The sequence below is a fragment of the Anastrepha ludens genome, chromosome 6, assembly GCF_028408465.1.
Source record: "Anastrepha ludens isolate Willacy chromosome 6, idAnaLude1.1, whole genome shotgun sequence".
NCBI classification, from domain to species: Eukaryota; Metazoa; Arthropoda; class Insecta; order Diptera; family Tephritidae; genus Anastrepha; species Anastrepha ludens.
Window position 1 is genome coordinate 47,182,132 of NC_071502.1, and position 22,308 is coordinate 47,204,439.

Here is a 22,308-nt window from a genome sequence, read left to right on the forward strand (position 1 = left end):
TAGCAATTTTGAGAATGTTATATTTTTTATTATACAATGGAAATTATAACAGGCAAATTCGTTTTTATACAATGCATAAATTATTAAAATCAATGAAAGCTAAAATTTAATGCGCATATTTAAAGCAAAGCCTTTGAATATTTTTCACTGTCTTAATTTTAAAAACCGTGGCGGTCTTGTCATGGCTCAGAAAATTATTAATAAAACGAAACTCAACTAAGTAGAACAAATTTAGAGGTCTGATATTTACATATTTTTTACTTACTTCATTTTTATAAAATTAGATGATACTCTGGTTATGACTTCGGTAATTTTGTGTTGTTATGTGCTGTAGATACTACTTACTCACTTCTGTTTCTTCTTCTTCTTGATTGTCGCGGCAATACATTGGCGGCCCCGCATAACTTACTGCATGTACCCCAATCCGTCTTGACTAAGTTCAATCTCCATTCCTTTTGCTGCTTACTGACGCCATTTAGAAACACCAAGTGTTCTCAAGCCCTTTCACTTGGTTATTACATCACAAAGAAATCCTTCTCTTTCCTCTACTGTCATCAACAGGCAAAAACTTGTATCCTTTCAGGACTTTGATGCCTGGAGCGATTTAGTTTTACAGCTCGAAAATTATGTGCATTATCAAATTAAAAAAGTTTCATAATAGGAAGTCATCATATCTGAAAACTATTTTCGGGACCTGGTACTATTTCTACGTAATTTTATGCGGCTTGCATTAATTTAGACAAGCAGCATCTAGGCAACAGCTTCTTGTGCTGCCAAAGGCGGCTTTAAAATAAGCGGAACATTTTTCCAAACTAAATTTTTTGGTTTTATTTTGGGAACAAGCTAAATTCTTTTGCGTACGGACTTTCGTGGCTAGAGGGAATAACTATTTACGGTTAAATTGGCGCGATAACATTTCTTAAGTGCACTAAATAACATAGGTGACTAATCAGCTAAAATATAAAGTACAAAAGCGGAAAACCATGACTGAAAATTAAACAAGGCATAACATTTGTTTGCGCCATTCAACTTAAGTTTTTTGTTAACAAAGGAGTGATTCTAAATTCACTCTCGAAGCATTTTGTGAACACGCAATGCCAATGAAATATCTAATAAAGTTAATTTTCTGGAAGTCATACAGTTTGCAAGTTTGTTCAAATTATACCCAAAAAGCAATATTTGAAATGATCTTTCCCATTTTTCAATAATGCAGGTGGCAATGAGTATAACTTTGAAATAACTCTGGAACTATTGTTTGAACTTAGAAGACTTTCTCGGAATTGCTAAACATATTTCAAAAAAACACTCAAACACCGAAGGGTGACTGTATTGAGAAAAATTTTTTTTTTTTAATTTTTTTTTCAAATCTATGAATTCAACGAATGGTCAGGCACAAGCTCAAGTCTCCATAGGCAAGACCATGAGATATACAAATATTCTTTACCTTTATATTAATATTAAATTGTGTATATATATATATGTATATGTAAAGAATTATTAGTCAAAATAATAGTCCTTCTCAACCGGACACCTCATTCGACCGGATAAAAAATACCTACAAATTTTTACTTGAGATATTCAGTGAATTGAGATATTCATAGATTTCTCACATAGCTTTGAATAATTTGATGCATAAAAAGTAGACCGTTAGCTAGAAATGCCTTATTGTTTATTGACCTCTAATTTCTAAAGGACCTCTTTTTGTTAGCTCAAAATTGGCGACATGAAGGTGAAAGATCTTTAGTATCTGGAGAATGGCGCGCCATGTGACTGTGTGACTCATCAAACAAACGGTGTTTTAAACACTGAGTTCGGTTGTCAGCCACATGGACAATGCCAATTAGCCAACTCGTAGCTGGGATTGGACGCTCTTAGACTTCTTGTATGGGTTGTCTCTAAGCATCGATGTCATGTAGATATACCAGATTCAGTGCCTATTGCTGAGGCAGAGTCAGAAATCGTCATTATAGGCTTGATAAATTGGTTGGACAAAAAGGCTACCGCACTTGAATGAAGTTACATTGCGTAATTTAAGAGGAGTAATAATGCAAAATCTTTGAAAAGTAAAAGGTATGTTATATACATTTTTTATTAAATCAATCGAGCATCCGTTTTTAATGTGGAGATATGTTTAAAAGGCAGGGTGACTATTCAAGCGTACATAGGATTTTTGCCTTTTTCGTTTTATTTTTTTTTTTTGGTACACATTTCTTGAACATAACATATATTAAGTTGGGGAAAAAGAAATGGTTTTAAACTGCTTCATGGGCGTTCTTTAGCTCCTAAAGCATCTTTAGCTCCTAACATGCCTGCCAATTTCGATTATTTCTGTGATTTTATCGATATTTTTTTTTTTTTTTTTTTTATATCTCCCCTTTATTTATTACAGTCTGTTATATATTAACAATATGTAATTTTTGTACAGTTAGGGTCTATTATGTTCTTTTACCAATGTAAGAAGAATCTGTTATTATTATTATTGTTTTTTGTGATTACACTGTAAATCTTTTAGTTAGATCAGTCGGTGTGAGTCGCTTTAATCTTCGTTTGATATTTTCTGCCGGTGCTATTTTACGCATTTCTTTATCGATATAATCGACTAAATGCACGAACGGAATCAACGAAACCGAAATTGCACGAGATTAACTGCTACAGTAGCGGCACCATAAATAAGATTCACAATTTAGGTGGCCTGGCTTGCATTTTGGCTCAGAACGGAATGGAACAAACAAAAAATAGCAATCTAATATTTTTTGTGTGAAATGTCACCTTGACGACGAGTATAAATTTTAAGTTGTTTGATCGATACTTTACAAGATATCGCCATACACCGAGCAAATACTTTATTCCTTCTTCCCAAACTAACACAAATTGTTTAAATAAGCTTAATTTGTTCACCAAAACCTTGCCTCAATCACCGAACTCACCGGCTTTGGCCCCTTGCAACTTTTTCTTGTTCCCAAAGCAGAAAATACCTATGGGAAGGCTGAGCGTTACCACAATTGGGAACATCAAGAGCGCATTGTTGAAAGAGATCAGGCCCTGTTCGAGGATGAAAAAAAGCGCTGGCACAATTGTATTATATCTGGGGCAGATTACTTTAAAGAGGGCAAAATAGATATTCATGAACAAATAAAAAAAGTCAACTTACCTTTTGCACACAACTTGTACGTATCTCGATTTCGTTAGGTTGGTACAAATAGCCACTATGTGAAGGGAGCCATATTACCTATTACTTGTACCCTGGCAATCCTAAAGCTGTAAGTTAATAAATCCAATAGCAATTAACAGCATTTCATATAAAGAGCTACATAAATGCATAAATCACTATTATTACATGGAACGTTACTCATACGCAAACAAAAAACCAGACACATCTTTACAAAGTGACATTTTATTTGCTCGCTCATTTCCCTCACTTAGGGGGCGTCCATAAATTACGTGAGATGTTTAAGGGGGGGAGGGGGTCGAGTCAAATCTCATCTAATCTTACGTTGGAGAGAGGGGGGGTCTCGGCAAATATCACGCAATTTTTTTTCTGATTGAAACAAAAAAATTGTACATGCTTAAGATTTAATCTCAAGCGTAATCGTAGTATGGTTAAGATCATTCACTAATTCGTTCGAAAGAAAATAATTTCATTCATACTTCGACGTTATACATTACTACTGTCAAACCACCATATTTGTTATATACCAAATAGCTCAATTTAATCTGAATTTGCGGTACAGTGTAGCCCGTCGGTTGTTTTCGCGCCACTATGAGCCGAACGCCCTATCACTCAGGTTGACGTTTGACAATTCCGGACTTTAAAGAACATGACGGAAAATCATTTGCTCCATTTCTAATACGCGTACCGATTCAACCGCTGAATGCCTTCATCAGCACGCCTATTGATCTCTATTGCCCAAGTATACGTGATGATTTAGAGAAAATATGCTACAGTACATGCGGTATTTACTTCGCATCTATCACAAGAGCTGCAGAGCACAGGCGAGCAGCTCACATTGCACCAGCTAAGCAATGTTCCGCAAAGTGCGACCCTCACGGATTGTCATAAGACGAGCTAATGAGTTACTGTGCGTAAGCGTCAACGGCTTAGAGTGGCTAATTAGAACGAAGTTGAAGGAGCACATGTTTTTACTGAAAATCATATGGACATGTTGGTCCCAATAGTCTCTCTTGAACCGCATGATTCTCCATGGACTGAATTAGAGTAAATATTCTTTTTTTAATCGCAGTAGTTACGATTTAAGTCTTCTATTGTTAAATTTTTATTACACTTATAACTCTCAGCAATATTGATTACTAGTCTTAACTAGTCGTAAATAAAAGCACGAAGCAAATTTTTTTTCTTTTTACAATAACAATCCAACGCGTTTACATAAGAAACCCACATTTTGAAAAATCTCACGTGAGATTGGGGGATGGGGGAGGGGGTTGAATAAAATCTCACGACATCTCACCAGGGGGGGAGGGAGGGTCAGAAAATTGAAAAAAACACCTCACGTAATTTATGGACGCCCCCTTATGTATCCAACCGAGAAATCAGCGCTATTTGAAAGCAAAAAAGTAAAAAAAGAAAAACCTCATAAACCTGAAATCCATAAAGAAAATTTATGAAAATAATCAATGACGCACACGCACAACAAATGCGACGGAACGCAACGAAGTGTGATGAAAAGAAAATCCAGAGGAAAAAGTGCATGCGACAATGTCCTACCTCATCACCATTACCATCAGCTGTCATACCACTTAGCATTCGAGCGAACAATGATGAAGATGATAATAAAGTACCAACTGGAAAAGGATGTGACAGGAATATGACAGGCGAAAAGTGGTCGAAGACTGGGCGAGTGAATGATGCGTAAAAGGAATTGTGCGAGTATGCGTGAATGTAACAAATGGAATGATGAACTGAATAGTAGAGAAGTGTTTGAGAGATTCGAGCAAAAATAAAGTGCGCTGAAGTGTGTAAGCGAGAAAAAGGTAAATTAAAAGCAAAGAAGAAAATCGATGCAGTGAGGCGGAAGTGTCGACAAATTTTGAGAGGAAAGAGCCCTGGATGACAATGGCTGAGTGCGCAGACAGGCAACAATAAATGGCATATGTTATGTATTGAACGTATGATATTTATTAAAAATGAAACTGTATAATTCTTGTATACATATGTATGCAGTGTATGTGTAAAATATTGGAATCCGCGGACAACTTGTTCGGTCGGTGTCTCAATTACGTCTGTCTTTTTCTCATACTTGACACCCCTTAACACCCAGAGGCGGAGTAGAATTGTGGGGCCTGTCGCTCGCGCTTCGATCTGCGCGGTTCTTCCGGTGTTGGCGATGACGAGGCGACAGGCTGTAGATTCGTTGATGGTCCTGGCGATTGAGTCTCCACGACGTGACCAGAAGTACTTGAATCAACTTCATCAGATGATTGGATTGTGCTGGCTTCGACGTCTTCGGTTGACAGTATTTCGCAGTCGGAATCTTCTGATGCCACCCGACTACGAAGCTGGTCCTGATGTCGTTTGATGACCCTAGAGTCGTTCAACCGAACCTCATAAGATATAGGCCCAGTCTGATTTTCCACCAGGCCCTCGATCCATCTCGGGCCCGTCGAATGATTACGAACCCATACTGGACTGCCTGAAATAAAAGGTTTAGTACTGACAGGGTCGGTGACCTTACCGTAAACTATTTCTTGAGGTTGAATTTTGTCGAAATAAGTTTTCAGCTCACGATTGAACAGTAGCTCAGCAGGCGAGCGGTTCGTTGTTGAGTGCGGGGTGGTGTGTTGGTTGAACAAATATCTAGCCAGGCTGAGATCGATGTTTATGCCAGGCTCTGCTTTCTTCAAATAATTTTTTGGTACTTTGAACCATTCGCTCCGCCTGCCCGTTTGTAGAGGGATGGAACGGTGCAGAACGGATATGTCGAATTAGATTGTTCTTCATAAAGTTCCTAAACTCCTCAGATGTGAAAGCTGTTCCGTTGTCCGACACGAGCTCATCAGGTAGCCCATGCGAGGCGAATATTTGGCGTAACACCTTAATAGCGGCCGCTGAAGTAGTTGAATTAACTACGGCCACTTCAAGCCACTTAGAGTAGGAGTCGATGAGTATGAAGAATAATTTGCCTCGAAAAGGACCTGCGAAATCCACATGCAGGCGGGACCATGGACGTTTTGCAGATTCCCAGTGGTGCGTTGTTGTTTGGGGTTGATCGTTGCGATTTTGTTGACATGAACTGCATTTCTTCACAACGAGTTCGATTTCCGCATCGATGTTCGGCCACCAAACATAACTTCGAGCAACGGCCTTCATTTTGACGATGCCAGGATGTGGTGCATGAAGAGTTTTCAAAATATACCCTCGAAGAGTAGACGGGATTACAGCGCGGTTTCCCCAAACTAGACATCCTCTATTTGCACTGAGTTCAGTTCGACGGCAAAAGTATTGATACAGCTTATCGGAGCGGTTGATTTTGCTGGGCCACCCCCTTAACACCCAGTTGAAAACTTTGGAGAGCTCCGGATCCTTAGAAGTTTGAGAGGCAATCAGCTGCGCGTTGACAACTGGTTTTGCCGATATTTCCACCATGAGAATGTCTTCGGTCGTCGTAGACTCTGCTTCAGACAGCATTGGACAACGGCTCAAAAAATCTGCATTGCCCATTCTAAGACCAGCGCGGTGTACCAAATTGAAGTTGTACGCGCTGAGAAAAATTGCTCGACGAAGCATTGTGTTCGAAATTACGTTGGGGACCGGTTTTGTTGTGGTGAAAATTCCCAAGAGTGGACGGTGATCGGTGACAAGCGTAAAAAATCTGCCATATAAGTAGTTGTGGAATTTCTTCACTCCAGAGACGAGGGCGACTGCTTCCCTATCTATCTGTGCGTAATTTCGTTCTGCCTTCGACAGCGTCCTTGAGTAGAATGCAATGGGTTTCTCCGACCCGTCTGCCAACCTGTGACTGAGAACTGCTCCGAGTCCGTACGGCGATGCGTCACAAGTGAGCACTAACGGCAAGTTCTCATTGTAATGGATAAGCACATTATCTGATGCGATCAGCCTTTTAAGCGTATTGAAAGCTGTTTCGTGTTGCTCCTTCCAAGTCCATCGAGCACTTTTGTCGAGCAAGCGGTGAAGCGGCTCAGCGATTGTTGCTTTGTTGGGTAAAAAGGCGTGATAAAAGTTGAGTAAGCCCAGAAAAGCTTGGAGTTGCTTCTTGTCCTTTGGCGATGGTGCTTCATGAATGGCCTTGATCTTGTCATGTGAGGGTCGTATACCGAGATTGTCCAGTTTAAACCCCAAAAATTCGATAGATGGCACACTAAATTGGCACTTGTCCTTGCGCAAACGTAGTCCGGCCTTGTCGAAACGTGAAAATATTTGTTCCAGTCTGTTTGCGAGCTCATCTTCCGATTTACCCATGACCACGATGTCATCAAAGTACGGCAAAACGCCAGGAATGTTTTGCAAAACGTTTTCGATGCAGCTTTGGAATATACCGGGTGCTGATGAGATGCCAAACTGCAGCCTGGTTACCTTGAATGCGCCTTTATGCGTTGACACGGTTTGCAGGAGTGACGAACGCTCATCAACCACGAGCTGTTGGTATGCCTGTGCCAAATCAATTTTTGCATAAATCGATCCACCTTCAATCGAAGCCAAAAGCGTGCTAACGGCTGGAATTTGATGACAGTGTGGCTTAATTGCCTTATTCAGCGTCGATTTGTAGTCACCGCATATACGGATGGAACCATCTTTTTTAACCACGGGCACTATTGGCGTTGCCCAATCGGAGTATTCCACAGGCTCCAAAATACCTTGACAACATAAGCGATCGATTTCTTCTTCCACGAGGCCCCTAATGGCGAAGGGTATACGGCGTGGAGGCAGTCTCACGGGCGGCACCGCCGAATCGATTTGTAAAGACACTGGTGGTCCTGTGTAGCGACCAAGATCTGTTGAGAATAAATGATCGTATTTCTTCAGAATGGTTTTGATGCTAAGACCACTGTTGACGGCAAAAACTCCTTCTATACGTATGCCCAGTGCATCGAACCAGTTACAACCAACAAGATTAGAGCCACCACTGCTTGCGATGATTAGCGGCAAGTTGTCAATTTTACGGCGGTTGTAATAAATTGACACATCGATGATCCCCTTGACTGGGATGTGGTTGCGTTGGTAATCGCTAAGATCCAAATCACACTTGGAAAGATCTGGCCTTCTGTTGGACCAGACGCTATTAAACGTAGATTCCGTCATGATGGTCACAGGCGACCCAGAATCCACTTCAAAAATACATGTGCTGCCATTAATCGTAACTGAGATCGACTTCTTCTGATTGACCAAGGGCGTGATCTGATTGACATTCTCTCGACGAGATGATTTTTTCCGCATTGAACCTGAACGAGCATTTGTTGAGTTGGATGAAGACGCTCTGTGTGAATTGACATTCGACGCGCTGCGGCAGGCTCGCTGCAGATGCCCCTTAATTCCGCATGCGTTGCAAAGTGATTCACGATATGGACACTGCTTACGAGGGTGTGATCCACCACAACCATTGCATGACAGCTGCTGGTTTCTGTTGACGGCGTTTTTTGTTCGTGTACGAAAACGATTGTCGTTGACAACATTAACTGGTTCACTGGGGTGCCTCATAGCCATAGCACTGATGGCTGCTGCCTCATTCGAAAGTGCACGTTCGATAACCTTTTGCACTGTTAGATCCTTTTCTGCCAGTAAGCCTTTCTGCAGTCCTTCGTCCTTCATGCCACATACAAAACGGTCGCGAAGCATGCGGTCGAGTGCCGTACCGAAGTTGCAGTCCACTGCCAATGTGCGCAATGCTGCTATGTAATTACTGACAGACTCGTCCGGATATTGATCACGTTTGTGAAAATGATAATAGGCCGCAATTTCGGATGGACGTGGTGAAAAATGGTTGGTTAGAATCGTTTTTATATCGGGAAGATTCAGATTACTAACCTGCTTTGGTGACGCCAATGATGCCAAGAGGTCGTAGAGTGGCGCTCCGGCCAATGTGAGGAATGCTGCCTTTTGACGACCTTCCTCTTGTACATCATTGGCCAGAAGGAACAAATCGAAACGCGCCATATACGTTGACCATTTATTTGGATGATTTAAATCAAATGGTTCCAAATTCCCAACTCCAGCCATGTTGACTCGTTTGACCTCTTGCAAAATAACTCGTTCAGTCTTCACAGTGAATGTGCTGCTATCAGTTGAGGAATGCGAATCACCGCTACTTTTTATTTGTTTGCCGTTACGATCCATGTGCTCTCAACGAGAGCTGACTTGCGACTTTTTTCTGATCCAATTTTTATGACTTCAAAATATTCTTTGCGAATAAGGCGACTTAACACAAGGTTGTGTGAATGTCAGTGCATTTTTGTATTTGCAAACGGTTCCTGCAAATTCAATGTCCTTGTTGTTGTGTGCCGGTAGGTTTTGTCGTTATGCTTTGTTTCACTTTTCGAGTGACTTACGCGCAATACGTATGTACATATAGTATATGTGTATGTTGTTTTTATTATATTATGTATTATATTATTGTACACATCCCATCCTCGTCGCCAGTGTTATGTATTGAACGTATGATATTTATTAAAAATGAAACTGTATAATTCTTGTATACATATGTATGCAGTGTATGTGTAAAATATTGGAATCCGCGGACAACTTGTTCGGTCGGTGTCTCAATTACGTCTGTCTTCTTCTCATACTTGACAGCATACAAAATTCATATAACAAATATAAGCGCACAAGTTAAAGTTAAAGGGATAAACGGGTATTCAAAGAAAATGGAAATAGCAGAAAAAATTAAAAGCAAACGCTTAGTTTGTTGCCAACTCGATTTGAGGTAATGCCAAAAAGTTTATGTACTGAAAAGGGCACGATAACGAGCGTCATTAATAATTCCAAAGCTTCCGGCCTTGGCTGATGGCCGAACGAAGCAGTGCTAACGGGTGTGTATATATATATATGTACGAATACATAAACAGCTACCCTGTGGCGCAAGCGTGAAATACTTTAACAATTTTGCCGTGCTGCTCAAAGCAGAGGAAAGGGCTTCGCGAATGAAAGGGCTTCCGACTTCCTAGGCTTGGTCAAGTTAGGTCGTTGCCCGCAAGTGTGGGAGCTCACCTAAGAATCCGTGCATTTTGGTAGGTAGGGCAAATGGGGCAGGAAGAAGTGAGCATGTACGAGCTATCAAAATTCATTCTTTGTGATTCTATAACAATGACTAATTGCAGTTCTGTTAACTGCTTCATCATGAAATTCATCAGGTGGCTAATACCTAAGAATGCTATATCTGTGGGTGTAGCAAAGAAGTGACAACTGTGATGTATTTATTTTAGACCGGAGAGAGCAGGGCAGTGAAGCAGAAGGTTTTGATGCCTGTGATGCCTTTATCTGAATGAAAAGTGAATTAGAGAAAAAACAAGGGATATAAGGAAACGATGACCTTTAGAAACTGAGGCTTGAGCAGCCACGTGTGCTAAGAAAAAATCTACCAGACGACTAAAAGAGTAAAAAGCCGAATTCTAGACCCGTAGAAGCAACCTCCAGGCAGCTAAAATAGACCGTTGTATCGAAATTAACATTGAACGAAATGCAAACCGCAGATATTACTCCTTAGTGCATGTAAAGTTAGCCAGATATACAAATAGGAGACAGAAGGAATACAAACTAGTTATGGTTCTAAATTCACTATAAGCGACCCAGTTCAATACTAATGTATTTCCCTACAGGGAGCCACATTCATACTCACACAGGCGTTAACATAAGAATAAATCGTGCTTTCACAAAGTCACAAATTCAGCTAAGGTCATAATGCGCACTGCAGAAGATGAAATGTTAGTTAACTTGCAGGCGTAAATTGCCAAATGCTACCATATTTCATACATACAATAACATATTGCTATGTGTGCGTGTGTGTGGGATAGTTAGGAGTCATTTGAGTTTGAGTGAAATTATTTTCGGGTCCGCCTCTGTGACATTAGATGCAGACACAGACATAGGTAATGGCCAAGGCGACAATTTGTCAATACTCTAATTGAAGCAGCACTAGCAGTACAAATAGCATACTTCTAGGCAACTAAGCAATCAGTGTTGTATATATGCATGTGACTATTTTTGTACCGGTAAAGAGTGTCATGAACCCGTCGTGACGTTGTTCAACTGGCAGGGTTAGCGAAAATTAAATGCAGATTGCTGACAGCGGCAATGACATGGGCGGCAAAATAAGGAAAGTCAGATTAATTGGATTGATAAAAGTAAATGACTAAATGCTACAGATTAAATATACTATGAAAGTACTCATTTACTATGAGAAATTGAGTAAAAGGACAAATGTAAAAGGACAATATGGGGAGTCAAGGATTGATGATAGCTTAATGTAGAGAAATAATTGTTTTGACAAAGTTAATTTGAAAGTATGACATCATGTAAGTATCGTTTTTACGTGAGTACCTATTGATAATACAATTTTACGCTAGCCCACGGTACTATTTAATCGTTTTGTCATTCAGTCTAGGTATATATGTATATAAAAACAGAGCTGTCGAGAGGATGATCGGCATGCCACGTTTACAATTACTTGGTAAGTAATCTCGAGGGAGATTAAGTACTGAGCAACAATAGCGGGCCCACAACAAGCCCTATTGGTTATCCCTTCAGTTGAGAGGGTACTAAGTTCTTAGGTGAGTCAGACATTGGGAAACAGATTGGAGTCTTTAGTGACAGTCAGGCTGCATTAAAGGCTCTGGAGAACGCAAAGCAACCCTCAAAGATGGTTGCTTGTACTTATATGGGTTTCAGCACACTGCTGGGTTCAAGGAAATGAAATTACCAGTGAATTGGCAAATTGTGGATCAGCGGTTACCCCACAGAGTTCAGCGCCAACAATTGGAATTAGTTATACAGAAATCATGAATTTGATGAGCGATTATGTATGCATTTCACATAAGGAGCGATGATCCACCTTTGGGATCTTTTAGTACCCGTTTCGTCAGTCTTGCTTAGAGGAGGCGGATAACACTGAGCATTTTCTTTGTGAATGTCCTGCATTTGCTAGAGGAAGGCTACGAGTTTTGTGCTCCGATATCATGAGAATATGTAATATTCGTTCCCTCAAACTAGAGGATATTAACAGATTTGCCAAAGAATCTGGAAAATTCACACGTTTAGCTACCTCTATCTATCCTATCTCTTTCTGTTCTATCCTATCTCTTTCTCTCTGTCCATTCCCTCCTTTCATCCTTCTCACCTTTCACCCATTTACTTTCCAGAGCTTTGAATATAATTTGCTTTTTAGCCCGAGTGTTTCAAGAGTTACCAAATCCCTCGGTGCTTCTTGGCTCGACTTTTTCAAACTTTAATTTCAAGGTAGACAATAAGTTTTTTAATGGTTGCCCAACCGGTTATAATAGACGGCATGTTTCGCAAGCTCCAGTTCGATCTGTATACTGAGACAGGTTAACTGCTTTGTTTACTGAAAAACCGGTATTTACCAGACATACATACTCCAGTATATTAGAACCCCTAAATGCAAGAAATTCGTCTTTTCAGGGAAGGCAATTAAGTATCCCTTGGGAGACTCATGATCTAATGAGCAACCAGAACTTGAAGTTTTAATAGAAATACTTTGAAGATCTGAAAATGCCCTTAAGGGGGTAGTATGGTATTTTTTTTTTTCATTTTTTTTTTTTTTTTTTTTTTAAATTATTCTATAACATCTTAAGATTATTGTGTGAAAGTTTGAAGTGCATTAGAGTAAAATTGACAAAGACACAAAGGATTAAGTATCTACCTCTCCAACCGGATTTCACGCTATAAAAATCTTCACAAATCTTTAAACGCGTTTTTCTCACACTTGCCTTTTTTACGGTCGGTGTCCACTGTAGATTCATATCTACTGCACCGATTCTTTTCAAATTTGGTTTTTTTGTTTCTTTACTTTATTCACGAGGTAATGACGTCGAGTTTTTTTTTTTTAAATTTTGTCATATTTTAAAACAACAAAGTTTTCAAGTTTTTTTTATGAAAAATCGGTGTTTTGACTTCAAAGCGCTTTAAAAAATTAAAAAAAAAAAATTCGACGTTGTTACCTGCGAAACTTTATTAGCTGATGAAATCAATTTGGTTTTTTTGATTTTAGTTGATCCAGTAATGAGTTCTGAAGGACACCGCAATAAAACTTTTTTATGAGATTTTTCAAATTTTGTATAAAGTTTGAAACTTTGAGTTTTTGTTGTGCTACAGTAAAAAACGTATATAAAAAATAAGTAAACAGTCAAAACTATGCAATATGTCGAGCTGATTTTGTTGTGAACACAGGTGTAGTAGATAGTTTTTCCAAAAATTCAAAAAAAATATTCTCCCAAAAATTTTGACGAAAAAAAATATATTTAAAAAAAAATATCTCTCAACAATTTAAACCAAAAAAATAATTTTTTTTAGAATTATATATACTGCTTTATATTTCAAAAAATTGTTTTCAAAATATTACGAAGAATAGGAGATATTCAACTTTCAAAAACTCAATACCAAAATTTCAACGTTAATTAAGCCTCAAATTTTTTTCAAAATTTTTTCAATTTACTTCTTATTTCACTCAAGTCTAGAAATACCACCTTAATCAAAATGTTCCCGGAATATGTTCAGGAAATTCAAAATTCAAGCTAATTCTTCAAAAGGAATATTATAGCCTTCAAAACACTCCCCATCAAATGCAATGCACTTATGCCAGTGTTTGATCCATCTCTCGAAACATTTCTGAAAGAGCCGTTTCCGATTTCTTCTTTACTTCCTTTCGGCTGTTAAAACGCTGTCTGTGCGACGGTGCGTTATCGTGGTGCAAAATCCACGAGTTATGTTCCCTCAAATCGCTTATTTTATGGCGAATTGCTACACGTATGCGTCTCCTTATTAACTGTCTGACCTTCTTGCAAGAATTTGAGGTATACAATATAGTTGTACGAGTATTGCATAAAAATTGTGAGCATAGCTTTCTTTTTGACTGAAAACGAAGTGTTTTTCTTGGTATCAGTTCATTCGGAGCCCTCCACTAACTCACCTGATGTCGTGGACTTACGAGTCGTTCTCATAAATTCACGTCTCGTCTCCAGTAATAATGCATTTTATAACTGTTGGGTAGGATTCTGCCTTGGAAATCATGCATTTGGCCACATAAACGAGGACCCTAATGTGCATGAAATTCTGGTATTTGGGACCAAGTTTACAGCAACACGGCGCAAACCCGTGGTTATTTTCAGTTATTGATCATTGTGGCAATTCGTTCATTATCCTCGATGCATTTAATACAAACTCGTGGGAGAAATTCAAGTCTATTTTTAAAACTGTGAAATAATCGATAACACGTACAGAGTTAGATTTACTCAAGACGGCTTAACTTCTACAAATATATAGCAATAACGTTAAAAAAATAATTAATATATAATAAAATTTTGCTAGTAATGTTAGGATGTGGCAATCTAAGAAAACACAGAACTTAAATAAGTTGACTCCCGTACATATAATGTATGTATTTATATGTATATTTCTTCTAATCAGAGGCAAATGACCTTAAGTAGATTTTTCCCTTGATTAAGGTGAAATCACTCTAATTACAACTAAGCGAGCAAAAAAGACTAGCAACAATTGCAAATAGCAAGACGCTGTCACTGGAGTATTTGCAATTTCTCTGCAAGTGACACTAAGCGAGAAAAGACGTTTAGCTGTACGGCCACTGGTAGTGTTATCAACATAGGCCACAGCCAGAAAGCAAGTCCAAAGCTATTACATAACTGCAGCAACATCTCTGTAAACTCACTAAATTTTTGTACCAACTTCCGGCGGCAACTCAATTGTCGGCAAATGCCTCCTTCCTCGACTTACTGCCACTGGAAGGGTCAATGGAGGCATGTTTAATGGTTTGCAAAAGTAAATGTTGAATATTTTGTAAAAACAAGCGCGCTTAATAGCCTGGAAATTTAAGCAGCATAAAAGCAATGGCTGCCAGCGGCAATGCGCCTTCAAGTATGCAACGCAATTGCCAAAGAAAAGGTAATTTGCACTTGTACTTTGTGGTATAATAGTGCCAAGACTGAAAAAAGATGGTAAATGTTGGTAATTGCGTTGCCGCTGCCAACGCGAGTGCCGCCGCAAGGAAGCTAATGAAGCAATTTTAGAGGCAAACTTGGCAGGAAATTGTAGTGCTGAGTGGTTGGATTAATTTGCGGTGTGCAAATACTCAACTATTAAGAAAGAGGTTAGATTCTTGAAATGTAAGAGGCGACAATTAGTTATGCACAGGAGCTAGAGCAGACAACTAAAACTCCTATAAGGTGACTTCAAATATACATTCGAAAGGGCTATAAAAGAAGCTGCCTGTTATTTGAATAGTAGCGCCAGCGATAGTGTCGCGAAAATGTGCTGAGTAAAGTTTGTTGTGATTTGCGGCTGCTCAAAAGTGCGACAGAGGAAGCGAGTTTAATTTTGCCGGCACCTATTGGTGTTGCGGTTTAATGTTCGAAACGGCTGTCATGCCAGGCGCGCTGATTTTATTGCAGTGAGCGGACGGGTTGGCGATTTAATTACTTTGAGTTTTTAATTTAATGAGTTAAGCCATTAAATGTTACCGTTTTTAATGTGTGGGTATGCGAGTTTTTCGCTTCTGTATTTGTATACAATTTGCGTATATTTTACGTTACGAATATAATTCAACTCTCAGCGAAGGGTCGCATGGAAAAAGCTTTCAAATTTGGCTTTTATACTTTTTTATATAAATACAACGTCTACCACTTATGCAGAGTTAACTTTTATCTAACCACTTAAGTTTTGGATCTGTTCTCAGGTATTTTGACTGGTATTACAATGACGTACTTGCACAACCAAAACTCCAATTCATCCTGATTGTAAGCACTGCAGAATTATTTGTGATCGGCAAGCTTCTAGATACTCAGTCGGATCAGCAGTCTATTGAGCCAAAAATCTACACACTTTCTGTACGTATTGGCCACAGGTTGAAAATGAGCTTGCACCCATATTAAAACGTGCGGACGGAAGTTGAGATAGTGAGTGTAGAATCGGAAGAAAAATGAAGAAACCTGAGTTAATGATCGTACTGCGCCAATGAGTACCCAAGTGGTGAGCCTTAACCCACACGGGTTAAATTTGCGCTTATGAACTACTCTCTCTCTCTCTCTCTTAGCTTCACAGTCTGTGGTGGCCCATACATAGCTTCATCAACAATCCTCTTCCAATTCAGTCTCTCTCTTGCCTCATTTCTCCAATTACGAGCGTTCATCTTTTTTAAGTCTACTTCGGCGTCATGAAGCTATCTCTTTCTTGGTCGGCCTCTCTCGTATGTACCACAATGTAGCGCAAAATTAATCACTCTATCAAAAGATTTTTGATTTTGCCAAAGGCCTCTTAGGTTAATCATATTTAGCACTTGTGAACCAAACAGCTGCAGTATACAAACAGGCAAGCTATGAAGCGCATAAAGATCAAAATCAATATTTCCATTGCTCAAAATCATATTTCTTGTATTTAGTAAAAAAATTATTCAAAAACAAAATTGAATGATTAATTTTGTGCCACATTGTCCATATGTATGTAAATGTAATTGACGAATACACCCCTTGTTTAAATACTTGACCAAGCCTCCGTAGACTGTTGATGTTCTACAGATTTACTAGACCTCCGAAAGACAGATGAGTTTTTAAAAGAAATTACTAGATTATACACACTCAGTAAGTCCTCCTCATCACCATCATTAGCACTACAGTCTTGTACAGACCATTGCTTCCATAACTATGGTCCTCCATTGCGATTGATCCTCTACGACGCATTTCCAGTTTCTGATCCCCATTTTCTACAGATTGACCGAATTTCGTCAACTTAGCGACCTAGCGACCTAGCAACCTCATTTGATCTACCTCAAGCTCTCCGTTCAATTAGTTGTTTGTGGAACGCTATACTGGCAGCTCTCCATTTGGGCATTCTGTACATGTGCACCAGCTTCTGATTTGTTGACTTTTTTCCTCCTCCTCACAAAGATATAAATTAGAATGAATTACCGATTAGGCGCAAAGTTCATAAACTACGTTTGGACGAGTCATAATTTGCAAAAAAATAAAAACTAACTAAAATTCGATGGGCTTTAAAACTGCGTACCCAAAATTTTTCTAAAAATTCGAAATAAAATGTGTGAAGTTTTGAAGATTTTTTTTATTTGTATAAAATTTGCACAAAGTTTGAATCATGGCCTTAAATAGTAATAGAATGAACTATATTTTCATAAAAAATAAAAAATAAATCATAAAAAAAATAAGTTATTTCTTTTGATAATCTTGCTGCCGAACACTTCCTTTAATAATTAATTAAGTGAACAACCAAAGGCCTTTACTTTTGTGAAAAAAAAAAATTACAGCTGGAATTTCTGTATTTTTTTTGCTGGTATTTCTATAGAGCATTGGCAGTTAATTAGTTGCCTCTCGAGGAGTTCTGCTGCACACTCGATAGAGGCTTCGTGTTTTCACTTATTCCCATTCTCTTTTTGCTTTCTGATAGGTTTAGTACTAGACTAACTAACCTACTCACGCTTTTCTACACAAGCAGCAACAGTTTATATTAGTTTGGAAAAAAATAAATCCATTATTTTTGCGCAAATAGTTTAAAATTGTCTTATTGTCGATCTTTGGCTCCTGTGTAATGCTACGACTACTAACAGGCCGATTAACCTGGGCTATTTCAGTTATTTGATCGACATTTTCGACATTGTCGACTTTTTCTTTAACATCAAAAATGCCTGAACGGAATCGACAAAACCGGAAGTGCACGTGATAAGCTATTACAGTATCGACACCATCAACATCATTCACAAATTCAGCGGTCTGGCTTGCATTTTCGCCTTTATCAAAGAACAACTTTAAAACATACCGAATTTTATTTTTGCTGACTTCATTTGCTACCACGCTGTAACTCACAACTAAATGGAACAAACAAAAAACAGCAAACTATTTTAAGCATAAACTTTAAATTGTTTAATTAATACTTTAGCAGATATCGATCACTACAGACATCAACCGAGAAAATAATAGAACGCCATCGGATACGGTTTAGTGCTATGACCTACAATTCACTCCATGATACACCGAGAGTTGTCATTTTGGACTGGGTTGATCTTTGATAAATTATAAGAGGTATTTCAGTTGCACGCCCTACTTGTAGGGACGGGTTCCACCGTAACGCAAGTTTGCCATTTTCTTCTTCGCTTTTCGCTGAACCATAATGAATCGCAATATTTTTTGGTTCTCTTCTTTTCTTTCCTTGACCAATTGACCTTGACCCAACAAAGAACGTTATACGAGGGGTGCCTTTTATATGTCGGGATTAGAGAACAAAAACAAATTTTAATCATCGAAAATCACTTTATTGTTTTTCAAAATATTCTCCATGAAGATCTATACAATTTTACATGCGTTTGAACCAATTGTCGAAGCACTTTTGCCACTTTGAATGAGGTACCTCCAAAACATGCATTCTGAATGCCGCAACCGCTTCTTCAGGTGTCGAAAAACGTTGACATCTCAGTTTGTTTTTTACGTACGGGAATAAAAAGAAGTCATTCGGTGCCAAGTCAGGACTATACGGCGGATGGCCCATTAATTCGATGTTTTGGCTGCTCAAAAATGCAGTTGTTTGAGCCGATGTGTGAGAGTTCGCATTGTCCTGGTGAAGAGTGATCCGTCTTTGGCGATTGGTTTTCCTAATTTCTTGGAAGACAACTGGCAAACAAATGGTTGTGTACCACTCAGAATTTACTGTTCTGCGTTGTTCTAGTGGTACGGTTGCGACATGTCCAGTTTTTCCGAAAAAACAGGCGACCATTTGCTTGGAAGTGCTTCGTGCGCGAACAACTTTTGTTGGATTTGGCTCATCTTGAAACACCCATACAGTCGACTGCTGTTTACTTTCGGGCTCATACGCGTAACTCCATGATTCATCACCTGTCACGATGTCATAGACGTGTTTCGAAGCCCCGCTATCGTATTTTTTGAGCATTTCCTTCGACCAATCGACACGAGCCTTTTTTTGAGCGATTGACAAATTGTGTGGGATCCAACGCGAACAAATTTTTTTGACAGTCAAATGTTTATGCAATATTGAATGTATGCTGGTCCCACTAATACCTAAGATTGTCTCAATCTCACGATAGGTCACATGACGATCTTGCAATATCAGTTCGCGCACAGCATCAATGGTTTTCGGAACAACAACTGATTTTTGACGACCTTCACGAAATTCGTCTTGGAGTGAACTACGACCACGATTGAATTCACCATACCATCGATAAACACTGGTCCTTGATGGAGCTTCATCGCCAAAAAATGAATTAAGTTCATCCATGCAATATTGCTGAGTTAATCCACGTCGAAAGTTGTAAAAAATAATCGCACGAAAATGTTGACGATTTAATTCCATTTTTGGACCGAGATGAATCTTTTAAGTTACTGTAAATAACACAAATAGCGCTGGTATTTCAAAACGTTCTGAGTACGTAAAAGGCAAAAAATGTCAAACTTTGCGATACAGCTGTCAGTTGCCAGATTGCAAGACCAGGGTTGCCAATTCCTGACATAGACAAGGCACCCGTCGTATAAGTACATTCTTTGGATCCAGTTATCAAAACTTTGCTAGGGTGTATCACCGAATTATTTGAATAACTTCAGCAACGACTTATCTTCAGCATTTTAGAAAATTGTCACTTTTGCGCAAAGTTATGTGTTTCATCAACTTGATAAATCAAGGCCATTAACTGAATATGGATAAGAAAAATAACTCTCAAATTCAATGATGAGCGTTGCACCTAAATTTAAAATGCTAAGCTGAAATATCTTAACATCTTAGTGATAGCATAAGTTATTCAAATTATGAGAATTTATTAGCAATTTCTTGCACCAACAACTTTTACATATCACTTTTCAACTTTGATTTTGCTATGGTTAGCATTATTTTACTAAAAATACTTTTACTTATCATATGAATCATAAGTAACATTTATTCAATCAGTGCTTTAATACGTGATTTGAGAAAATATAGATAGATACCGAAAATAGTGCTTCTATGCGAACCATTAAATTTATTAGTAGGTAGTAGGTAGTTTGTTGATTGATTCCTGGTTACTAAAAGCTAACCCGAAGGGTTGTACCATTTTTTAGAACTGCAGGCCAATCAAACACTAACCAATAGAAAATCGAAATGAAAATGTTGATCAAAGCGCATATACCTATAGTATGCTAAGCCTTCACTTTCCATTGAGAAACGCTAATCATTTTAGCTAAGGGCATTGCCGAAAAACTTTTCTACTTTCAAAGCGAAAAAGAGGCGATGTTTATGAAATCAACTTATCCAAAATGTATGTCAATCACCCAATTTTTTAATAAGTGGAAAAGTGTTTTTGGTAAATATGTAGGGCAACACTTTTCAACTCTACTTTTCGCTAAAACCACTTATCCAAAAACTTCAAAGTGAGTGCAATTCGGCCCAATTGTCTTGCTCCTTTGTGAAGTTACTCAAGCTATTCCTACTAAATACAAAATGTCTTACTGATCTTGATAGCAGTATTGATCCTTAATGGGAGGGCATTTTCATTGGAGCAGCATCGTCCATACGTAATTATGATTTAGATTCACTCACGCAAACGTCTCGAAGAATATATTTCCAATTTTGACAGAACTGCTGAACATATTCAACGTCATTCCATATAAATTACGCAGGAGTATAAGTGGCTTCTCTTCGGACTATCAAAAACGATCTTACGGTTAACGAAAAAGTGGCTGTCGATTTGTTTACCAAGAAGCTTTTCCAGGATTTGACATACCGTAAAATTCTTGTCGGGGTAAGACTCACCAGGTCTGAAGGCTCATTGATTAAAGTAGATTATAACTGGTATATTTCAAGTGATATTGAAAAGTCTTGCGGTAATAGACGCATATGGAAGCATCACCCTCCTTGTGGATAGAGTAACTTATGAGCCGCCGTAGCCGAATGGGTTGGTGCGTGACTACCATTCGCAATTCACAGAGAGAAGGTAGGTTCGAATCTCGGTGAAACTCCAAAATTAAGAAAAACATTTTTCTAATAGCGGTCGCCCCTCGGCAGGCAATGGCGAACCTCTGAGTGTATTTCTGGTCCCTCCATTTGTGGAACAACATCAAGAGGCACACCACAAATAGGAGGCGGAGCGCTGCCAATCACCCAAAAAGGGTGTACGCACCAATTATATATAGGGTTTTTCAGTAAGAGCGCTTCAACTTTTGAACTTTTTGAAAAAAAAACACAAACGGTTTGACTTTTTTAACAAATTTTTTTTTTTTTATCGAGTTTGAACATATACATTTAAGTATGAAATTCGATTTCTTTTGCATGACCAGCGCGTGCACGTTTTACGAAGTCCAATCGTTGAACCCAATTTTCGACCACTCTTTTGCATAAATCGGCCGAAATTCCAGCAATTTCGCGTTCAATATTGGCTCTGAGCTCACAAATCGTCGCCGGCTTGTTACTGTAGACCAATGACTTCACATAACCCCAAAACGGGACGGCTTGTTAAATGGACCGTAAAATAGCCGTAATGCTCTTAATGCAGCAACAGAACGATTATTTTCATAAAAAATTTGCACAATTTGCCATCGTTGCTCAAGTGTGTAGCGTTCCATGATGAAATGAATACTAATGAAGTTTACAAATGACAAGCGAAAAATAAAAAATATTGCGTCGGTCGCCCTCCCTATCGGAAAAAAGTTGAAGCGCACCTTTTGAATAACCCTATACATATACCTTATGGGCAGAGTGAGAGTAGATTCCAATCACCGGGCTTAAAATCATTTAAAATCACTCTTAACAGTTTATAAAATTGCTGCCGCTCAGCCGATATGGGCTGCAAATGGCTTAATATTTTTAGTCTACATTTTTGCTTTTCTCACCTCGTCTTGCGAACTTTTTTTCGTCTTAAAAAGCGTCAGTGGTATTGCAATTCATTTTTGACCTTACTCACTCACTAAATCAAATCACTGAATAAAATTTCTTAAACATCTGATGCACTGACATTTGCAAAATACTTCTCATAGAATGCTAAGCATTAGTTCTGGCCGACTATGTGTTTTATCGCCATATCTTTATTGCATTTAATTTTGTAAATATGTTTATATGAATACATCCCTTCCCATGCCTTTTGGTTTAGTCGTAAAAATTCCCAGGGGAAC

The 22,308-nt window shown here is 38.6% G+C and overlaps 1 protein-coding gene across 1 annotated transcript in view; it reads left to right on the forward strand.

Moving 5' to 3' along the window:
* Positions 1-22,308, forward strand: part of LOC128867319 (protein espinas) — a 50,586-nt gene that overhangs the window by 22,798 nt on the left and 5,480 nt on the right. The window lies entirely within an intron of this gene.